The following is a 6993-nucleotide window of genomic DNA, read 5'->3' on the forward strand; positions in this document are numbered from 1 at the left end:
CTTGACAACATTGTCAATAGACCTTTTTACAGTTCCCAGCGCCATATTTGAAATGCAACCGCGCACACGTGAGAACGAGGCTGGGGTTGACTCGCGTTAAATCTCTGTAAGCGCTTTTGGTGATGGATCCTGATCCACCCGAGCCTCCCTCGCCGCGCCGAACCCTTTAACTCCCATGAGTGACCAAGACAGAATTTCTCCTTACAATATCAATACAATATCAACCAGATAAGTGATGAGAATAAAGAAAAATATCAATTTGGGGATAATTAGTTGATCCAATACTAAATTCTCTGAACTAACATTATAAGAATTGTACGGTTGACAATAAGGAGAATTACAAATTTGATCTATAGTTAAAGGGTTAAAGCGGCAAAACGCCCTATGGGGTGCTAAGCTTCTCGAGGCTTTGACCTCCAAGAAAAAATTCAAAGGATATAATGAAAACACAACTCACGGGAGGCTCATTGGGAATAAAACCAACACTAAGGCAGTAGAAAAAATCAATGCGTGATTTCAACTTAACACAGTGTGTAACTTTTTTTTCGTTTCGAAGAAACAAGTGTCAAAGTGACTTTTAAGACTTCATTACGTCCTTATTATCATAGAAGAATTGTTCAGGTGGATTTTTCCGATGAAAATCGAACCATAAACGGGTAATGATAATACCAAAGTGTTTGTTGAACAAGACGCAGAAAGAGATGAAAATGTAACGGACGGTTTCAAAATCGAACGCTCATCCAGCTTGTAACACATACACGTAATGTGTGATTTTTTTCTAACAAGAGCATAAACAATAACTATCTAAGCTATTTTTTCTTAGCTCCGCCTTGAACAGCAATGAGTTAAAGCAATATTCCCTGAGGAGGAAAGCCTGCGAAATCTTTGAACAATCAAAGCTCTCCAGATCACGCTTCGCTACTAATAATACAGATCTATATTTAAGTTAATTACGCAACAACAATAGGCATTCTGCACAATGACAGTTCATTCCGAGCACAGCGTCTCTAAATTTACTACTTGGTATTGGAGTTTCCATCTGTGCAGAACGTTCGCATCACACAGATCGTCGTTGAGCCATCTGTTTGGGTAATTTGTTCAACGTGTCAATATATCAAACAACTTGTTGATATTAATGATCTCGGCAAAATTTCCGCACAGCCCCATACTATTGTAAAACAAATCTGTTTCCCAATGGCAATGTATTGTTTTTGTCATTGTTTTCTCTATCCAAGAACTGAAGGCATAATGTAGGATGGGGCTGTGCGGAAATTTTACCTCTTAATCAAATCAGCGCGAGTGTGAAATATCACTGAGACCGAACCGGAACACACCGGTAGCTAGAAGGCAATTTAGACCAGTGCAGTTTTTATATCAGCTTTTTCCATTCTTTTACTTCAAATTTGCCGAAAAGCAATTTCCCATGGTTTCTAAGAAAGCCCAAAGGTCATTAAAAACAAAGTCTTGTTAAGTCGCCAAGTTTGTTCAATGTCAGTAATAAATCTTCCGGAAAGCGCAACCAATATGGCACATTCCTGAATGGTACTGCAAATTTAATTTGTGTCTGACACTTCGAAAAAAATCTCTTGCTTGGAAACCACTGACTAAGAAGGGTGATATCATTGAGGTGTCGCATGGAATGTAACAACTTTACTATTTCATCCAATGAATGGTTACCTTGTTTAGGCTCTGACCAGTGTTTTTGGTAAGAACATATTTTTCAAATCACTTGATCACCCTGGGTAGAGGTTACTAAAACCGGAAAAAGAGAAGGAAGAAAATTAAGAAAGTACAATGGCTTTGAGACGCAGTGGCAATAGCCACAACAATCGAACTTTTCAGCTGTATTCAATTGTAGAGTGAAATATGTAGGATTCCATCAACTGCTTGGATTGGATTAGCGATAACTGTTTGTTCTGGAGGAAGAGACGGTGACAAATATTTTCGTAAAATATTTATATCAGGAATTTAGTCACGAGGATTCAATTAATTGTCCAAAGTTCTGGTAGCCTTCTTTTCTCCCCCTGACCCAATAGGTCTTTTTTAATAATTGTAAACATACTCAATTAGAATAAGGTCCATGTAAAGGTGTGATACGCAAAATATGCTAGCAATTTCTGCCAACCTAACGACCCGGAAAGTTCAGCAACCTCTGGCGAAGTGAAGACGATGGTTCAGGTAACTTTAAGCATAAGTTTATTGAAATTTAGCCAAAGAGACAGCGCAACTAAATACCCATGCGTAGGAATATGACATATTTTCTAGGAAAATGATCGTTAAAATTTCCGCACAGCCCCAAACTATTGTTAAACAAATCTGAATTGAACGCATAATGTTGAAAGGAGCTGTGCGGAAATTTTACCTACATACATATTTCATTCGTGGCAATAGGAATTTTCAAAAGAGCTTCTAAGAATGATTGTAATGAACCTTCTCTTTAGGAACAAAGATTAACTTTTAAAGGTCATGTTATGATTAATATTGTCTTCGGGTTCCCAACGTTCTTCAATGTGATTTGTTTGTCGCATTAAAGAGAGAGTCTGGGAACTAGATGATCATTCATTTGTGAGGCAGTAATCCACAACTGTATTCGCGGCCATGAGTGTGGCTTTTCAGTCAGGTGTAACTCGTAGTTACATTTGACGCTCAGGAGAGGCGTAAATGTATCTTTTGGAGTTTTAGCTACAACTCCTATCCATTGCTTTGACCACAGTAAAAACACATCCACGTGAACAGCTATAAATAGAATAACAGTCGAGTAATTGCGTTACTAAAGATTTGGATCTCGTGAGGAAAGATCTTTACACTTGTCGCCGTCGAAGCTCGCGGACGTACTCAGCGAGGTAGGATTTGGGAGGAGCAGTTCCGGTAACTGTGCTAAAGGGAACTTGAAATAATTTCGAAAGCAATTTTTCGGCTATCACACGTGGTCTTTCAGTTTTAGGAGATGTTAGCTTCCGTAGTTTACTCGGCTTAAATTTTTTGCAGCTTCACTTCTTTTTAACGTTTCCACGATTCAGACTCGAAGTTATTTCACTCATTTTATTTTGATATCTTATGTAACGAGGAAATGAACAGCATCAACGGGTTGTTGTTATTGGAGAAATCTTTTCCGAATGATTCTCGTTTTTTCACATTGGCTTGCCGAAAATTCTCCGTTCGAATTACGACGACGAACTCCCAATTCTTCGCATGCTGGTTAGGCATAATACCACTTACGAGAGTTTTTGAACTTGCTGAAGTGCCAGCACTTCGTTTAATATAAATTTACCTCTTTATACAGACTTCGACTAAATATTATTTTGAATTCAGTGAAGGTCACTACAATATTCTAACCACCAAATTAGTAGCAATCAATTATTTAATTCGGTGTTCCGTCTTGATAAATCCCTATTCAAGCTGAGGATTTCATTACTTCGCCATATTTGAAGACAATTTTCAAGTTGTAATATTTTTCAACTTAACTTCTCAAAAGATTTCTTGTTGGAAATCAAGATTAAAATGGGAGTCACGATATTGTGTTTACATACTTGGAGCTTAATTTATGCAAAGTAAAACCTTTGCTGATTCATTGTAACGAATGGAAATACACTCGCTATTTGCTGCATTTCATTTGTTGTTGTTCTAGGCCAATACAAGCTGTTATCTTTTCAAAACCCTCTACCTTACTTATGAGAACAGGCAAGCTGTAGGGTGAGGTCGTTGTATCAAGTTTTTGGAGGCTTATATTTTTGCAAATTTAGCTCGGAAATAATCCCAAAAGCAACAGCACTGTAATAACATTTTCCCTTTTTGTTTACAGTAGTCTGCTTTGAACAAGAACCTGTCACTCAAATGTCGCTGTATTCCTGTGACGATGAATATGAAGTAGTGGTGATAGGTAAGTATATGTTGTTCTAAAATGCCCAGATTTCAAACATAAAATGGAATTTCTACTTGCATTTGAATTTTCCTCATTAAAATATAGAATTATAACATATGCATGGAGTCTTTCTCAGGAAAATGTAGGTAAACAGATACTGTCAACACCTGACAATTCACACGAGTTTTCAAGTAGCAGTTTTTCTAATTAAAATACATGGCTAGATTTGTGGATCTTATTCATCCCTTCATCCTGCTATATTCATTTCTAGGATAAGACTGACCAAATTGTAATTATCAGATTGCGTGCATTTTGTTGGACAGAGTGCAAATTATGTTCCCACGATCCATGCCTCATAGAATCAGTTATCTATTTCAAGCTTCTTTGCACAAGAATGCTACTAACTGGGCAGTGTGTAATCAAGGAAAACTTCAACAGTTTATTTGTCAAATTCAGAGTAGAGGTGTTTTTTTTTTAAATTTTTTTTTATAGGTAATCTAGGAAATAGGCTCTAATACAATTTCAGTATTACTGAACCTGAATCTTTGTTTTTCCTTATATTTTTCAATCCAGTTGGCAAATGCTTCTCCAATAGCAATGTCTTGCCCAAAGGCTACTGATCTCTGCAAAACAATGCAAGTCATGAATTCCTAAAACATTATATAGGTTGTCCGTGCATTAGGGTTCTCCAGCCTTTCATCATGTTATCAGTGGGTGATGAGTGACTTGAATGATTGGCTAATTTTCTTAGTAGTTGTTTTAGATTGTAGGCCTCCCTCCTGCAAGCACAATTTGCAAAATAATAACCTTCTCAGCACGCAAACTATGCCTGCGATTTATTTGTGGTTATTTTTCTTGGTTATGCTCTGAAAAACAACTGCTACAATTACTCTGCATTGATTTTTTTGTCTTATTTGTATTCAAGATTTGTGTTGTAAATAAATGAAAACAAAAAAAAAATCAGTTTAATTTGTTTATTTCAATGCATTTGAATTCACACCCCATGCTAAGAAAATGCAAAATTACCATAGTTTTTTAATTTGCCAATCTTAAGATGGAAAATCAGAAACAAGAATTAATTGACCTTTATACTTCAAAATGTGTTTTTGCCTGTTAAACTCTCCTACCATTTTCAATACATTGTAGAATGGGCGGGTGATGAGTATGGTAAAAGTTGTCAACAAGGAAATAGGGACTTGTTAAAAGTAAAAGAAAATAAAAAGATAAATGTGGCTTTAGATGAGATCATAATTACTGTCAGATCCCTGGTGAAAGGGTAATATACACAATTAATATGTTAAATGATTTTATGATCTTTGTGTATTGATTATCTGAAAAAAAATTGATGTTGTTGACCCTCTTTGTTTTGCAGGAAATGGTCCTAGTGCTTTAAGTCTGTCCTATCTGTTATCTGGAAATGTACCATACTACATTCCTCATCAGCATCCAAATGTTATTCTTGACCAGAAGCTGTCGAGGAACCTGGAAAATCACTGCTGGACACTGTAAGTTTAACCACAGATTAAATGAAACTAGCCAAACAATTTTGAGGGAAGTTTTATTTCCTTCTTGCCTTTTCAGCATATAATGGCTCGATTTCCTGCCTGATTGATTAAGTCAGTTGTGAAATGATCAGTGATGGAATAATTTGGATCATTGATAATTGATGGTTAATGGTAGTTTTTTCAGTTTAGAGATGTCTTTCAAAAACACTTATTTCCTCACATTCTCATTTTCATTTCTCATCACAAGAAACAGTGAGTTAGTAATGTAGTGAAAATAGCAAGAGAAAATCTCATTTATTTAAATACAAGTGATATCGAATTTTTTTGTCTGAAACATTTTTAGGATTTGGAGTACTTGAGTGAGGGATTAGAAGGGCGCTCTTTAAATCCTGTTGCCCTGTTGTTTGACCAGTTACTACGACCCAATGCTGACCTGGGTAAAGACCAAGGTTCGTGTCTCAAGTGGCATCACAATGAAAACAGAGCTGTGCAACATCTGGTCATGGGGAGTGGGCCCCCTAGGGGATCTTGGCATCATATGCAGGGATCCCAGCTGACCCTCAGCCTTAATAACTGGCTTGAATTACCAGGGTGTGATTTTCAAGACTGGTTAAGGGCTCATCGCTCTTCAACTGTGCGCAAACCATGTAATCTTGTCACAAATGGAGTGAAAAGTGATGGTTACAGTTATGATCGGGCAACAACAAGCCACATTGCAGAATACTACAAGGACTATGTCAATTATACCAACATTGCATCAAACTTTTGGGAATGATGCCAAGGTGTTGTCAGTCAAACGTGTAAATCCTGCTGATTATACTAACTGCCACTGCAGAATGTCTAGTATTCACAGAGAAGGCTGCTGGGAAATTCAAGGTGTTAGGGAGACTTTTTCGAGCATGCCCGAACTGTTTGTTGTGCATGCATACAATGTTGTCCTTGCCACAGGAAACAATGTCCCAAAGCTGCTAGGAATTCCTGGAGAAAACCTTCCATTTGTCTGCCACAAGATGGATCGTATAGACAGTTATTTAGGAGAACTTAGTGAGATTGCACATTCAATGGACCCATGTCTGGTAGTAGGGGGCAGGATTATCTGCTGCTGACTGTGTCTTAGGCTCTGCGGCAATAAGGGTTGTCCCAGTCATCCATGTGGTGCGCCGGAATGGAAATGATCCTAAACAATCATTTACAGCAGCTACCTGGTGTGGTGTACCCAGAGTACTACAAAGTGGGCCAAATGATCAAAGGTGAGGTGACCCACAGTCATATGGAAAAGATTCCTTCTCCTATGTGGCTTACACCAAGACTACCCTAGTGGAGATTCGTAAAGGACAAAGAGTGCATTCTGAAGAAGGCTGATGGAACCCTCTTTAAGGCAGAAGGTCCTCAAATGGTTTTTGTGTTGGTTGGTGTAAGTCGCAGATCTTGCTTTCCTGTCTGATGTCAATAACTAGTGAACTTGGAAGTAATATCCTGCAAAGAAAATTGATAGCAAGGGGAATCCTATCAATATTAATCCTTTTAGTTAGAGACCTGTTCTGGAAACCAGGCTTGTTTGCGGTTGGCCCTCTGATTGGAAGACAACTTTTGTCCGACCTTTGGCATTGGAGGTGCACTAGGTAT

General features: G+C 37.8%; 1 pseudogene; it reads left to right on the top strand.

The window, feature by feature from the left end:
* The first annotated feature begins 2454 nt into the window (after positions 1 to 2454).
* The window catches only part of LOC136279641 (oxidative stress-induced growth inhibitor 1-like), a 4936-nt pseudogene continuing 397 nt past the window's right edge, over positions 2455 to 6993 (top strand).

This window comes from Pocillopora verrucosa, chromosome 3 (genome assembly GCF_036669915.1).
Source record: "Pocillopora verrucosa isolate sample1 chromosome 3, ASM3666991v2, whole genome shotgun sequence".
Lineage (NCBI taxonomy): Eukaryota > Metazoa > Cnidaria > Anthozoa > Scleractinia > Pocilloporidae > Pocillopora > Pocillopora verrucosa.